Source organism: Electrophorus electricus, chromosome 10 (assembly GCF_013358815.1).
Source record: "Electrophorus electricus isolate fEleEle1 chromosome 10, fEleEle1.pri, whole genome shotgun sequence".
NCBI lineage: Eukaryota > Metazoa > Chordata > Actinopteri > Gymnotiformes > Gymnotidae > Electrophorus > Electrophorus electricus.
The window spans coordinates 19,445,707-19,462,289 of NC_049544.1; the positions used below are offsets into that span (position 1 = coordinate 19,445,707).

At 38.0% G+C, this 16,583-nt stretch overlaps 2 long non-coding RNA genes and 1 pseudogene across 2 annotated transcripts; 2 read left to right on the forward strand and 1 right to left on the reverse strand.

Annotated features, from left to right (window-relative positions):
• The first annotated feature begins 2,016 nt into the window (after nt 1–2,016).
• On the forward strand, nt 2,017–2,588 carry LOC113569465. Its single transcript, XR_003409778.1, has 3 exons — nt 2,017–2,111; nt 2,333–2,368; nt 2,574–2,588. It is a non-coding gene; the product is annotated as an uncharacterized LOC113569465 (long non-coding RNA).
• A 2,000-nt stretch (nt 2,589–4,588) lies between these two features.
• Nucleotides 4,589–6,048, reverse strand: LOC118242141 (annotated as a pseudogene).
• A 4,979-nt stretch (nt 6,049–11,027) lies between these two features.
• On the forward strand, nt 11,028–12,247 carry LOC118242149. The gene is made up of 4 exons (XR_004776593.1): nt 11,028–11,042; nt 11,209–11,585; nt 11,753–11,818; nt 11,927–12,247. It is a non-coding gene; the product is annotated as an uncharacterized LOC118242149 (long non-coding RNA).
• Nucleotides 12,248–16,583: the final 4,336 nt, after the last annotated feature.

The following is a 16,583-nucleotide window of genomic DNA, read 5'->3' on the forward strand; positions in this document are numbered from 1 at the left end:
TTCTGTTACTTGTTTTTTTTTTTGGAGGTGGCATCTGAGTTGGGGATTGTAGGTTCATGAGTTCAAGTCAAAGTTCTTTACCTCAGGGACAGGGGTTGTACACGTTGAAATGCTGTGACACTGAATAATGCCCTGAATATGCTATGCAAATGTGAAACAGGATGAACATTTTGGTTACGGGTTCATGATACTGGGTGGGTACTCAGGCCAGAAAGAGGTTGCACTGGGTTTACCAAGGTTTCTGTGCAGGTGGCTTTTTGTGCCTGTGGTTGGCATACTGTTGACAGTGCTATAGAAATGACCTCTCCTTAACCTGAGGCATGTCTTCCATCTTGAATGTTTTGAATTCATTTTGTCTTTTGCATATTCATCATTGTAAGTTTATGTTGGTGCATATGCTTGTGTGGATGGTTACAAAATCTGTTCAGATCCACCATAGCATGTATCAGTGTGGTTAGTCGTCTCTTAATCTGTGTGTGTGTGTCTGAAAGAGAATTTGTTTACAAGTAGGCATACCTCTGTCTTTCTCAGCCCTGTGTGTTAGAGTGGTGACCAAACACTCAAAAGTTGGAAAAATGCATCATTCTAAGCATTCTCCCTCTCTCTCGCTCTCTCTCTGTGTGTATGTTTCAATTTGTATTTATCTCTCTATTCTGTCTCTCTCACTGTCTCCATTTTGTTTTGATCGGATTGTGGTTAGGAGGTTTGTGTCAAATGCCACACACTCCTTTCCAAAAGGCAACATGAACAATGCACACTTAGGTTTTAATTAATGTAATGAGTTTTTAATGAATGGCAAAGTATTACCATATACCATTTAGGCATAATAACTATGCAACTATGCATCTTCAGAATTAATTCTAAATCTGTGTATGCAACTTGTATTTACACATTGCATTTTTCTCTGTATGTATACTGAATTTCAGTGATTGTACACTTTGTACAGAGTGTACAATCAGAAAACACCCATTCAGAAAACAGAATTGGATTCTTCATTTCTGACCTGAAGATTGCATTTTGTTCATAGGCAATTGTGATGGCAATTGTGGTCTTTTGTGTGTAATGAAATACAAATCTTTATACGCAAACATATCTGACATTTTATTTAAACAGGCAAAAAAAGGTTTATGTGAAACTTTACCTAATACAGCCAATCGCAGGGTCTGTTTTATTCATTTATATCAAGCTATGTATTTATTTCACAAGGAAAACAGATTGCCAGTCAAAGTTAAATTGACTGTCCTTAGACAGGTTATAAATTGACTGTCCTTAGACAGGTTATACATTTGAACACCCAACAAGTTGAGGACAAGCTGAAGTAGGTTAAAACAAGTGTGTCATAAAGTATAACATGTCTCAATGAAGAAAAGACTTATGACAGCTCTGTTGATTGTTACAGGTTTGTTGTAATTTTTGACTAAGCAGAGAAAACACTACACCAAACAGGGCAGTTTCAATGTGTTCATTGCAAGAGCTGGAGATGATCTATGTCGTTCATCCCCTAATGAAATTATCACAGGGCAGCTTTAACATGACAAACATCACAAAGGTGGATGTCAGGATATGTATATGTGACTCTAATTATAGAAGTGGATCACAGTGTCAACATTATTTGTGATTGGAGATAGTAAGTAAAATGAGTTAATGGGTGTCAGTTTTGTAGAGGTTTGCCTTGCATGATAGACACACACAAAATAGAGTGAGGCATAACTCTGTGCATGTTCCCAATTTCAGATTTTACCAAAATGTTTAAGGTTCTTTGTCAGAACTGGAATAATTTCTTTACAAATTCTGAAGTTCCTTTACAGAAAATTTACAAGAACTCTCCACTTTGTACTCATATCAGGGACGCTATCAAAACTTATTCATCAGCACAGAGAGGAAGAGATGTGGGCTGTTTTACTATTCCTCAGTTACGCACGCACACACACACACACACACACACACACACACACACACAGAAGTGTTCCTCACTTATACTACTCTGAGTGCTTGTTCTGTCATATACTTGTAGACACACATACACACTTCTGAGTGCTCACAGACTTCCATAATGCTACATTTCTTCATAGGAATAGTACTTCTGTTGCTAGATCCATCAACAATCTGTTGTAAGAAAACCCATGATCTCCTAATTAGAGCATGTATATTTTTAAATATTATGTTTAACCTAATTGGATGGTATTATGGAAGGCTTTATGGATTACCACCAAGAGACGTCCAGACACTGCTGTGTTCTTAATAAATGCAGGAGATAGATGTTTGTATTTAAATGTTTTTTTATTTTTTATTTTTTTGTTAAAGAAGGTACTGTGTTTGTCTGTTTTTTCAGGTCAAACAGTGGAAGGCACCTTTTTGGGAGATAAAGGTAAGAAAATTACTGAAAACCAGTCATAGATGTGGTCTGCTTATCAACAAATGTTTAAATTCAGTTAATTGCATTTTGATTATAACTAAGATGATTTTATTCCATGCTCAGAGTTACTCCTATTATTTAATTATGTCATTTTTATTTCAATTAAAATTGCATTTGCAGTTGGGTCTACAATGGAATCTCACTATGTCTTTTTCAGAAGGAATTCCCTTACACAATGACTCTCTAACTCTAAGGTCTTGGAACACTGAATGTGTCAGAACTGATTGTTTGGTGCCTTGCTAGTAATAAGCATACCCTGTTGAGCTTAGCAAAAACAAACCGCTTTGGTCTTCTGTACCAAAGTAATGGGAAAAGCAGACAGTGTGAATGAAAAAAGGCAACTAATTATGGACTGAAGCAGATGGTGTCATCTGGGGAACATGGCTGCATGTATGTATCCTTGTCTTCCTGGCTATATTGATGAAGTAACAGCCAACAACAGCAGTAAGATGAATCATTCTGAAGTGAAGACTGCTTAGATCCAACCAAATTCTTTTAGACTTATTGGACTCCATATTGTGGTAGAGAAATTTTATCATTCCGCCAAATATTTAAGGTACAAAAGATAGAATGAGAACTAGGGATAGGGGGAGATTAATATGAATTGTTTTTATTAATGTTGCTTTTTTTGTTTGTTTTGGTTTTTTAACCATTTTTCAGAAGAGACTAACCAGAATGTGACTTATGAATATTAAGGTAGGACTGTGTTTGTGTGTGTGTGTACATTGAGGTTAGTGATAACTTTTAAACAGGCTTTTAAATATTGTTTGCTTGGTTTTAAAGTATAAAATATTTGTGTGTGTAGTGTATGTACATTGAGTTTAGTGATGATGGTGCAAAATGTGTGTATGTGGTTGTACAGATTTATTCTTACTACTACTTGCTATGTAGGTCTTAAACTTTTGTTCTCTCCTAGAGAGTTTCCAGGATCAAGAGCAAAATCATCGCTATAAGAGTTGTAATGTATTGCTACTGGTGAAGGCTATCAAGCCATTCTGCTGGAGTGAATTTAATAAGTCCATGGTGGAACTGGGATGGCAGAAGTGGTGTGAGTGGGAGTTGGTGCTCAGGTAAGCCAACAGTTCTTCCACTATTAAACTATGTGTGTATGTGTATATTATTTGTGTATATATATATATATATATATATATATATATATATATATATATATATATATATATATATATATATATAAAAATTTTTTTTTTTTTACTTTTTCCTCCTTCTGGAACCTGCTAGATTAACACTGGAAATTATACATCAGTCAGTGTTTGTCATCATTCTTGTAATTGTTTTCTCTTTTTCTTAGAGTAAATTATAGCTACATAGCTTTAAACCAGCTGGATCTGGATTGATTTGCTACACATGACAAGCGTTTGGAGATTTGTGAAGTTTAATTTTTACTAGTTGTTTACTAAATTTTTACTAAAACACTCCAAAAATAGTGAAAATATAAGTGTGCTTTAATGTAAATGAATTATTATAAATAATAGTAGAAATACTTGTGTGACAAGCACTAATTGCTTACATTTTTCATGTCAAAGGAAAAATTCGTTTGAATTATTCCATTAGATTTGAATCAACTTCCATTTGAATTTATTTAAAAATAACTACAGGCACATTTCCTCTCAAATTGTAATTGTAAAAATAAAAACTTGGTAATGGTAAGTCTAAACTCTACCACTAAAACAAATAGCTTTATTCTTTGAGCACTTGCTTTCTTCAGCCTAATGTTTTAAATCCCACAGCAGTTCATTGCAAGTCCCATCGCAAGCCTCGTCACATTCCCGTAAAGGAAGGGCTAAAATTTAAAATGTGTTCCTTATCACTAATTATATGTACTCAGGGAACTAGTGCCTTTTTCTGATTTTTGGACAGGAATTTCCGTCTTTTTGTAGATAAGAGATATGCTCTGATGGTTTGTGTGTGTGTGTGTGAGTGTGCGTGCGCACATTTCCTCTTCCTCCTTCCTCCAGTGTTCCGAGGTTTGGGAGGTTTGACACTGAATACCCTACCACCACATCAGCACGAGAAGCCTTGTACTTGAAGTCCTGAGTGTGTAAACTGAGGTGTAGGGATAAAGGAGATAGGGTGTACGGATGAAGAGGCTAGGGCGTTGGGGTATTTGTAAACATTTAATTTTGTGAGTCAGTCACAGAATTAAATAATGAACTATATGAAGACAAAACAGTGACAATGACATTTCATGAAACTGGTCAACTGATGCAGCATTCAGCAGGAACATATGGTATTCAGCATAAGAAAGTAAGTGTACATATGGAAATTTAATATATCATAGGCTTTTGTTGTGTATATAAAAATTCATGTATATAACAAAATATACTGTTGCCTGTCGTTGTATTTAAACACCTTCAATAGCAGCTTATTACAGCATTCATTTCAGATAGTCTTTTATGTAGTTCTTATTGTAGGGCACTGTTTATCTTGTTTAACAAACTCTAGCACTTATTGTTTATAGCACTTATCACTGTTTAAGATAGACCTTATGTATTTTGCACTTCTAGGTATCAGCATTCATTCCTGTATTCTACAGTATTCTAGTTCATTGGTATGTTAATTCTAACCTACTGTACTGTACTTGGATATATTCTATGAGTAAATGACAAAGCACTTTTGTAAGTCCCTCTGGATAAGAGCGTCTGCTGAATACCGTAAATGTAAATGTAAATGTAAATGTAAATGTAGTTCTCATCATTCCAATTTAGATTTTTGTTGCCTGCATAATAAATTGATTATTAATACTAGAGCAGCCATTAGTGTTAGTATTAAAGCCGAGAGAAAGCTTACAACATCCAGAGAGTGGTAAGAGTACCAGGGCATCTTATAGGACTTGGTGTGCAGCCCCTTTATAGTGCATTACAAACTTTATCCTGTTGAGAGGATGCATGGGCCTGTCCTGGTGCAGTCTAGATAGTCTTTGCATATTGTCTCTGTATGATGGCTGCTGTAGGACAATTTGTACTGCTTTCAGGAAGTCCTGGCTTTTCAATTTAACGACATCAAGAACAACAGCAGCTCCTCGTACCTGAAGATGTAGTAAGTTCTCAAACTGGTCAAACAGTAATGGGAGACCTACCACTGGAACACCATGGTAGATAGACTCAAACTCCATTAGTCCCACCATGGGTGACAAACACTCGGGTTCTGGGGTGACCCAGCAAGTCATTCTGGGGAAGCCATTTAATCAGCAGGTTGTTGTTGCCCAGATTATTGGGTCGCTTACCCAGATGTCCCCAGATCACCCTCTGGGGTAGCTGAGCAAATGCAGCAGCAATCCCAGATGTGATGTCCCACAGGATGGCCTTAAAGCAACGTACCTAATGACATAATGATGATACCGTGCTCTCCAGACCCATCCACAAACTCCTGCAGCTCCACTGATAATGGCATTTCAGTTTTGCACTGGAACCCCCAATGTAGATGATATTGGGCATGGTGAGCCAAGGGAATTCAAAGATAAAGTCCACCCTCATCAGCCAGATGCCAACGCCCTGAAGGAAATGATAAAAACTGGTGTCAGGTCCAAAGTAACATGTCATCAGTGCAGCATAGTGAGAACTCACAATGAAGCGGTCAATGCACACGTTCTTCAGCCTTTCACTGAATGTCATGTGTTCTGAGACAACACAGCCTGACTTTGGGAGAATGGGAGAAGGAGCAACAAAGTGCCCCTCTCCACTGGTGAGCCACTGTACATTAAACACAATCGGTAGTGTAAGATGGGCTCAAACCCAGGTCAGCTAAGTGATGACACCAACAGCCTACTGGGTGAGCAACCACACTCTAACAATGGTGGGCCCATGTGCAAAACAGTTAGCTCTTGGATCAGGTAAAACAAAATGAAAAAAACTAAACACCACGCAGAGTGTGGAAAAAGGAAGAACAAAGGATGCCACGGGAAGAAATTGTTTTTCCAAAACAAAACCAGAAAACAGGGAGGAACTTGAATGGCTAAGGGAAGCCTCAGGAGAGAGACAGACTCGAGAGGGAAAACTGGAGAGAGGAGGGGACATGTAAAAACACAGACACCCTCACAGACAAGAAGTGAGGTGTAGCACGAAGGCGCATAGACCTCAATACCTGAGGCGCTTGACCCAGAACTTTGGCAAAAACCCAGCACTGGGTCACTGGGCTTATATAAGGTCTAGCCCATCCTGTGTTAAGCCTGATTAGTGGCGTGCCTGACTCGATGCCTCCCTCTGGTGGCCGGAGGGGGTCTCGGCCTGGCACCAACCCTTACAGGTAAACCCAGTCTGTGGGCCACTAGCGCCCCCACAGGAATTCCAGGGTCAATCAGAACAACATCATAGCATGCAGATTTTTTCTGCTCCATCAGGGTCTTGTTTTCATCTCCACTACCATTTGACTCGCCTGTCAGTGAATTTCTGACAGTGTGGTTAACATCTGCCAGTAGAATTTCATGAATGCCAGAGGAGAGCCCCCTCCTCACTGAATTTCCAGCATCTTGCTAAGGAAGGAGACAAAAAAGTCTTGGTGCTCGATGATTACGCCCTCGTGAAGGGAAACCGTAATAGACGTAATCCATAGTGCATTCACTTCGATAATTCATTGTTCCAAAACACATCACAACACAACACCCTGAAGTTTGAGTTTTACACACTAGACACACATGACCATGCACTGAAGCATTCTTCCAGGATATGAAAACACCACATTTCATTTCATGCATATTCTTGTTAGCTATAGTTTATACAACAGAAACAGTTTGGAAATGGCATTTTATTTATAAGCGCCTTTCAGGATACTCAATGATACTTCACAATAGCAAATGAAAACATGATAAGAATTATAAGAAAAAAATAACAGGGTAAAACACAAGAATAAAAAAAATAACCCAATAGATAAATGAAAATTAAAATAGAGATTAAGACATGGTAAAAGTTACAGTAATGAGTGACTGGACAAAAACACCACTATGATAAAATAACAAAGCTGTGAGGCAATAGAAATAAAAAGGATTTACAGATCAGGAAAGGCAGTCTGAAAGAGAAAAGTTTTAAATGCTTTTTGAGGGCGGATAGTGATAAGCAGAGGTGGCGGTGCAAGGGGACGGAGTTCCAGAGCTTTGGGACTGCAACGCTAAAAGGACTATCACCATACGTGTGTAGTTTGGCAGGAGGAACAGCCCACTTGAGCATCGGCAGACCAGAGCCACCGTGAGGGATTGTGTCTGGACAACAGAGCAGAGGGGTCATTTTTGTACATGCAGCCTGCCTGTGCTTCTTATTAATTGCAATGATGATGTTAGAGATTCAAATTGCTTGATAATATAGAGAAAATGTCATATACATGAAAATTTTAATTTTATCACTTATCATTGAAGCACATGTCCAAGTTACAATGATCACAAATGTTGATCACAAATGTGACCTTCGAGCAGAAACTCATAGATGTGTGACACAGAGCTGTTTGTTTTACGTTTAGTTAATATCACAGAAAGAGGAACCAAAAACAAAAGTACACGAAGGCAAACGGGAAGTAGGCTATAACAAAGAAGATAGGAAAAAAACACAGAAGTAAGGAAAAACAAACGGCTACAATCACAAAACAGGCTAACAAAGGAAGGCTTCAGAATACAGACAGGCTTTCAGAAAGTCAAACATTCAATGAACAGCCAAGACAAAAGGCCCAAGACAGGGTTTAAATACATGAACCTAACAAAACTAGAAACGAGGAACACGTGAAAGTAATGACAGGCATGGAAAACAAACGAGAGGTGGAGAAAACAAAACAAAGGAATGGAACCAAAACACACAAGACAGAGAAACCATGGAAGCAAGGAGGGACAATCCGTAACTCTATCACACGCCGTCAGTACCTTTCACACACAAATAAGCAGCATCCCTATGTGATTAGACAATGCAATAGATTTTAATTTTGACAATCCACAAGGCAGAGAGCTTCTTTTTTTCTCTGAACATTTCCATTACTGAATTATTTGTTTGGTATTGTATTTGTTTTAATTTCTTTGGGTTCTTTGTCTTATACAGTACATACATATTTGATACACAAGGAAGTGTTAACCATAAAGTGGCTCAAGACTTTCAAAGTGGGAACTAAGACTGTTCTTGTAATATTTCCTTGAAATCCTCTTTTGTCATAAAAAATCTGAAACCTTTGCTGTCCTCAGAGTATTTGTTTACATATAGGAAGGATGGTACTGGCGAGGACATCATCTTCCAGGCGTCAGAAGGATATGTGGTAATCAGAGGCTTTTTGTGTCTAAGCACAGGTACATGGTTTGTTTGAGGGGGTATTTTTAGACTGAACCTCAACATGTATGGCAGCTATGACTTTATTGACCATGGACTTATCTCCTATGCTCCAGTTGAGCTAGCATAATTCAGTGACTGCTAAAAGTTAGCCATGTGGCTAATGGAGTCACTCAGGGCCTATGCTGTGAATAATTTTTGTCATTTCCCCAGGATTGGGAAAAGTTTCTAACTATTGTCCATGCCAATAAAATAACACTGGTACATACTTGGAGAGGCCGTCTCTAGTGAATCCACTTTCCGAACCTACCCAAGAGTCGCACAACCCACACATGCTGGGATTTTGTTTACACTAGAGGGATTTCTCAAGGAAGAGGAAATATGAAAAGCTAGGGAGTTCAAGGGTAATGTCATAGTTGTTGGCATTAGAATTGACTTTAAAACAATGTAACTTGTCAGATAAACTGACATCAATGTCCATTAGGATGGTTTTGTTCAATCTATAGTTTGTGACAGTGTCACATCAGACATTACCACTGTGAGGTTCATCTATATTTATTCCTTTTTATCTTTTTATGTTAATGCATATTGAAGTTATTTTATCCTTGTATGCTCTATAAGCACATATTCTTGTATGTAAAGCACCTTTAAATACACTGAAATATCAAATGTGCTATACAAATCAATAGAAATAAACTTTCCTTCCCACTAACATGTACTGACAAAATGACAAAGCATTAGATCTTTCCATTAGTTGTAGTGCTCAAAAATCTATATATTAGGGGTGGGACTTTAACGCGTTAATTTCGATTAACTAATTACAGGGAAAATAACGAAATTAAAAAAATAACGCATTTTAATCACACTTTTGCACCGTGGAACGTTTCTCAGTGCACGAGTTCCAGGCATACAGATTATATTGACGCACAATGTGATGAGCATGATGCAGATGACGGAAGAGGCTACGCTGGTGGATGGGAAATTTAAATACAAGAAACTTCCAGATGGAAGTACAAACAAAAATGTTGTTATTTGCACTTTATGCAGGAAGGTGTTTGCTACCACCTCAACGTAAAACATGTTGGGGCTAGCGTGTAGGTCAGTAATGTTAACTTAGCTGCTAAATGTGATAGTATTCCTAGTACGAGCAAACAGTGTCGCCAGTCAACACTCGACCACATGTCAAAGTCCACGTCAGACAAATTGACCAATTCACTGGCGAGATGGATTGCTGTGGACTGTAGACCGCTCTCTGTGGTCGAAGATAAAGGGTTACAAGACACGCTGCAAATTGCGTCAGCTGATGCAAGTTACGAACTGCCGTCCAGAAAGACGATGTCGAAAAAAAATCCAGCAGTGTCGTAAGATAGTGGGTCACTTCAAACATAGCCCTGCCAATACAGAGGATGTTTTTAATACCATTTTAGATGATGATAGACAATATTTTATCTATTTTATTTTATTTATAATGGGAGCAGTTGAAGTCAATCAGTACTTTGGCATTTTTGGTCAGAATTTCCAGCGTTCTGAAAAGTATTTACTGTGTTTTCTGCACTCATCTATTGGTCTGTGTAGTAGACTGGTGGGAAAATAAACAAGATTTTGAAGTTTAAGCTTATGTTCATTGATTCATTCATCATCCAAACTTAAATTAACATTTCCCATGTTAAATATTGAAATGTGATTAATTTCGATTAATTAATTACAAAGCTTCTAATTAATTAGATTTGTTTTAATCAAGTCCCACCCCTACTATATAGTATTACGGTCAGTGGTGGCTCCTTTCGAAGCAAACAGTCAAACCGGTTAACGCAAAGCTAATTCAAACTGGAGTGATTGGAAAAACCTATCCTGTAACTATCAACCGTGCACACGGTTTAAGAGCACATGATCTTGTTCACTATACGGCGCTGACGTAAGTGGATCACACAAAGTGCCGTCTGCAATAGGAAATAAGATTAGAGGGTAGTGTGGAATCTAAGATAAGAAATCAATAAAATAAACAGTACAATAGTGCGTAAGAAAAAGAAACAGAACCGAAAAAAATAAGTAATAATGAAAAATGAAATTCAATGAGAAGTTGCGGTAGGTAATAATTACCACAGATTTGAAACTTTTGAAATTATATCATGAAATGTTGGATTTGATAGTTTAATTTCATTTCACAGTTAGCACTGCTTCAGAGAACCTTTCTTTATAGCCAAGCCCATTACAGTACGTCAACAATCAAATCCGTCATGTCACTGTGCTCAGCGGCGGTGCTACACGCGGACTTGTCTTTATGTTGTTCCTGTGCTGATTCTCACTAATTTGTGTTAATCCACGTCAAGTGGTGTGTGTCGTCCATTAGTGGTCAGTCACACCACCTGGAGGTTATTATCCCATTATGATACGCTTTCTTTAATCTTGATTTGTATTCATGACTGTTGTTGTCAATGTTACGTTTTTTATTATTATTATTGTTATCATTCATTTTTGCCGTAGTTAGCACGCTTTTATGTTTGGTGTCGTTTTCGTTACTTTCATGAAACATTCCAGTTGGAGACTCGCGTTTGCTTTCCTTTTTTCCTTTTTGTCTGCACGTTACTTCTGTTGAAGGTAATTCAAAAAAGATGTAGTAAATGTGAATACAAATTCCAAGATTTGTGTGTGAGAGGCGTTAGAGTTGGTCCTTGTTTTAGGCTTTGCACTCAGTATTGGCGGTGTAATTTTGTAATTCAATAATGTAAACCGTGTGCAGGCAAGTAGAGGTGGAGTCAGTGATTTTGCACCCGTTGCCAAATTTCCCCACACCCTTATAAATTAACCACATGCAGAAATAGTTTATATTTATCTTTGACTCGAGAGAACCGATTCCTCCACAACTGAAAAGACCAACTGGAAAAAAAAAATGGATCCCTGTGATTGCAACAGCAGTAAGATAATATCGAATGTTACTCTTGTTTTTTAAATCTCATGTTTATTGTAGTCTCTGATTAGGTATGTTATGGGATAAATCTGTGATTAATCCTATTTCTTTTAATTAAACTGAAATAATGATTCATTAATCATTCTATTAAACCTATTTTCCATAACATTTCAGCTGGAACTTGCAGGTGTGGTGTCAACTGCAAATGCAAAAATTGCAAGTGTCCAACTTGCCAGAAAAGTATGTTCAGTTCATCTATATGTGCTCACAATATCTTCATTTGGAGTACAAGCATAAGCCTTGACCATAATTACCTTCTCACCAATACTGCTGTTTTCTCATTCATAGGCTGCTGCTGTTGCTGTCCACCTGGGTGCAGCAAGTGTGCTTCTGGATGTGTGTGCAAGGATGAGGCCTGTGATTCTAGCTGTTGCAAGTGAACATCCACGTTTGTTTCACACACAGTGCAGCTGTGTGTGAGAGAACCACTGTCCCATGCAGTGAGGCTTGTCGGGAGTAACAAATGGCTGGCAAACCTTTTGTCAAAACTGTCATTTACTTCTGGTTATCTTCACTCTAGTTTTCCTAGTTCTGTTAAACATAACCTTTGCAATTAATGTTGCATGACTAAACCTGTGTGGAAATGCCAATAAAACATCTGAGTATTTCCAGTGTTGCTGCATTCTGTTATTTCGGTTTACTTCTTTCAAGGGACCTCTGGTGATCTTTAAACTCTCCTTTTCTTTACTTAGTTGGCTTTTTCAGACCAAGTATTGCTCTAGGCACTGGAGGCTGAGAAGGGCCAGTGCTGATTATTCCATCAGAAACTCCACTGTCCACATCCACCACCTGAGATCTTGCAGACTGGATATCCTAAATGCTGTTACTTGTAGGCATAACTAGATTAAAGACCGAACAGTAGTCTAGGACAAGCAACTCTATGTAGGTATTGCATTTATGTGAGAACTCGAGGGACTAAAGAAAAGCTGCATCATCCACTGCTCTATTGGCGTGATGTAGTCCAGTTGCAAAGAGGCAGAGGTCATTATTCACACAACTCCAGCTTGTTGCTGCCCCTTATGACTACTGTTGTGACTGCCCCTGGTCTGTAGTTATTGATGCTTTTGTGTGGGATTAGAGTTTTGGAATGACTAATGTAGCATGGGGTGATTGGAGACATCTGAATGTGTATTCCTGTGAGTTGTACAGTAGGTTTTATGATTTAGTTTCATAGTGTTCAGATATCCACTGTATGGACATATTTTGGGGAGGGGAAAAAAAAGAATTTTACAGTGTTTGTTTTCTGTATGCTCACTGCCTTCCAAACAGTTGGGGAAATTTTAAAAAAGATTAATTGGGAGACACTTTTTCCCCCCTGGTAGTCAGGAGGGTATAACCTTAAGCTCAACCTTGACCCCAGTTTTAGTTTTTACAGTAAAATATTACAAAAATTAGTATTGCATGTTATAATTAACATCTCAAATTGGTCTTATATAATGCATTTTTCTAGCTCTAATATTGAGGCACTACTGAAGGCCTTGGTGAGTTATATTAGGTGAGTTAGATTGTAAGATTAGTTGAAAACTAAACTGCAGTGTAACAGCTTCCCAAAACTGCATACCCATGAAATAGGCTGAATCATGATATTGATATATTTGTGATATTTTGGTGCCATCTAGTGCTCGTAACATATCAAGAGCACAGGTTTCTTACAGCCCCACTGATCAACTTTCAAGGAGCAATAAATTATTTTTACCACCAAAAGGTAGCAAACATGTATGATGCGTGATTATTTTTCTACAAAGTGCTGCTCACACAAGATGACTCAAATTGCTCTGTAGTCCTGAAATGAACCAGTTTTTTTCCCATAGAGGAGGTCTCCCACATGTTTAAAGCAGATTTAGTACAGAATCTGATACATATTTTCCGAGTGCACACTCACATTATTAGGTCTTGAATACATCACCTATTTCTTTAATCATTGCTAGCATGCTTGACTCACAGCTAGACTCAACTCACCCTCCATCTGTTCGTTAACCAGGCTACACGTCTTGGGCCAAAATCCACTAATAAAGTAAGGTATGTGGTTTATAATTATAATAAACAATTTCACCTATAGTCTGACATCATGGTAAGCTAAGCATTACTAGATAGCTATCTGGAATTCTAATTGTAATTCGGAACGTTTGGTTGGTTTGTTTGCCCTGATTAGTTGCTTACGGGGCGCCAAAGCCGCTTTTACTACAGTGTTGGTTTGACGTATTTAAAATTGCACCAAAAGTCTTTACAAAAGGAAGCTGATACTGACAGTGATCGCGACAGGTGTCTCTTGCACAAAGAGCGGTACGGGGCGCAGACAAAAATTCAAATGGTGACATTTGCACTTCACGCAAATAAATTAACACAATAAATGAACGCAACCTAATGCAACTAATTTACTTTTTAGGATCTGGCGCACTGTGTCATGTTCTTCAGTAGTTTCCTCACTCTCCGTTTTTTTTTTTTGTTTTTTTTGTTTTTTTTCCAGTTGCATTTTCTGAAATTCTAAATTTAAAATATTGGTTTAGTCTTGACTCTTGGTTAGTGTAGTAATTTCGCTTATTTATTCATTTGTTTTTGGCTTACATGTTCAAGTGTGTTAGAAGCTCTGACTTCCACATTCACAGAAAGCTTGTAGTTACCATACTGAAAATAGCTAACGATGCCTGCTGGGCAAGACAAGGGAAGTTTTTGTGCACAGCTTCAAGGCGTGCTTGAAGAGTTACAGTTCAGGTATGAATGTTACGCCATTTCAAGTTCGATCGTAGACAGTCACATGTCTATAATGATAAAAGTAATGCAGGTTCTATGTATTTATGGCAACCATTAAAAAAAAATCTGTAAATGCCTATGTTTTACTTTAGAGAAAGAATAAAAACAGACACAATCAGTTTTGTTGTCCAATTTATTTACAAAAGTATGTACATGAACAAACATTAACATTTTTCGTAAAATACAATTAAAAAAAAAAAAAAGAAAAACCTCAGGCACTCAGCCAGCGGGGCTAGTAGGCAAACAATAAAGCTGACAAAATCGACAGTGAGCAAGACAAAGGGCAAAAACAGGGAGAACGAGTAAAACCGATCAAAACCTCAAAAACCAGGTCAGTACAAAGGAATGGCTTACAAAGTCTGGGAAAATGCTGAGCGAGACTTCGCAATAATCAGCAGACACAAGTAGGTTTAATTATACAAAGACATTAAAGGAAACTAGACACAGGTAACACTAAAACTGGGGTTCGGGAACGGACAGAGGGATTATGGGGAGTGTAGTCCACCTGAGGCAGGCTACAGACGTGACAGCTGACTTTAAAAGCTTTTTTAAACCCAAGTTTAAGATTCTGCAAGTGATTCGTGAGTGCAAATCACTTAACGGCCTCTGCTGTGATCAGAGAGCAAAGATTTTTGGATCAGAAACACATCAGCATTCCTGATTAGGAAGTTGAGGTCATTTTCAGTTTTGCCACCATTTTGTGTCGGCTGATTTTGCAGACACCTGCCTTGTTAACACAACAGAAGTATTTAAGAAACAGGTACGTGGTATGTAGTCATTCCACATGCAAGTTGTGCAAATACATGTAGAGACGATGGAGAAGAGAATTTGCAGAGAGGCGATATATTAATATAATTTTTGGGATTTTGATCCCAAATAGTTAATGTCTGATGATTTAGTTAGCTACCTAACACACACCACCTTAGGTCTACTTTAAAAAGCAAGGCCACCAGTACCAGCGCAGACAACTTTAATAAAATTTAAAAACTATGACACACCGAGTGGAGAATCTGGTTCTGAGTTTAGGCACAAAAGGGCTTCACTAACATTTAACATGGTTACCATCACATATGTGCAATACCGCTCAATTCGTCGCATTTAAATACATGCGCTTATAAGGAACGGGGTTCCCCCTTTCCTTAATTACGCGGGCTCTGTGCACGCGCCTTTCCATCAGTCGCTTGCTTAATCCTGTTCTGTTTTCACTATATCACATCACTTTGCCACAAATCAAACCTGTAGCTAATAATACTGTAATAAAACCTGTATATTAATGGACCATACACATAATTAATATTGTGTAACATTTTATGTATCATTATTTTATGTTGGCTGTTCAATAAATGATGATAATCTGATGTCCTAAATCCTTATTTGCTGATGTAGCAACATATGTTTAACATTGCACGTGTAGTCACATTAACAAAGGCTGTGTTCGAAATAGCCTACTACATACTATTCACGTACTGATTGGGCCCTAAATCAGTATGCCATATGCAATATGCGACCAAAATAAAATTTTCCATTATGCAATCTAGAGCTATCTTCAGGGCGTACTGTATCCCATGATGTAACGGTGGCAGAAAAGCTTTCCCAGAACCTTCATATATTTACATAGTATGGTTTGCATGTGGCAGATACTAGGTACTATACTGCATACCACTACAGGGACCCGTATGCAGTATACTGAGTGCAGTATACGGTCTATAGTAGGCTATTATGAACAGAGCCGTAGCCTTAGCAGTAGCCGGCTGGCATGTAGCTGCCAACTGTAGTTGCCACCAAATAAAACTTGTGTTGTAAATGGTCATAAATCCAGTGTAATCTCACCAACCAATCAGCACTCACTAACAGAAATACTAATATTCTACTGCCCCAAACCATTTTGCTGTAGAAAAAAAAAAAGGAAATTTACAGGTAAATATTTCTTCCTATTTTTTGTGTGATACATACTTCTACTTTCCAAAATTAAAGTGAGATCCTGGCAAAGTGGTGAGAAAATAATGAAGTTGCTGTAATGTGGAGCAATCACGAGGAGGAGGCATACGCTGAGAAGAGTGAGATTTATTAAGGGCAAATCCATATTCAGAGTCGTTAGTACGGTCCAGGGTCAGTAAGTCAACATGGAGAGTCCAGGAATACACAGTAGACAAAGGAGTTGTCACGATCAGTCCCTTCCATGTTCCGTGTTTTC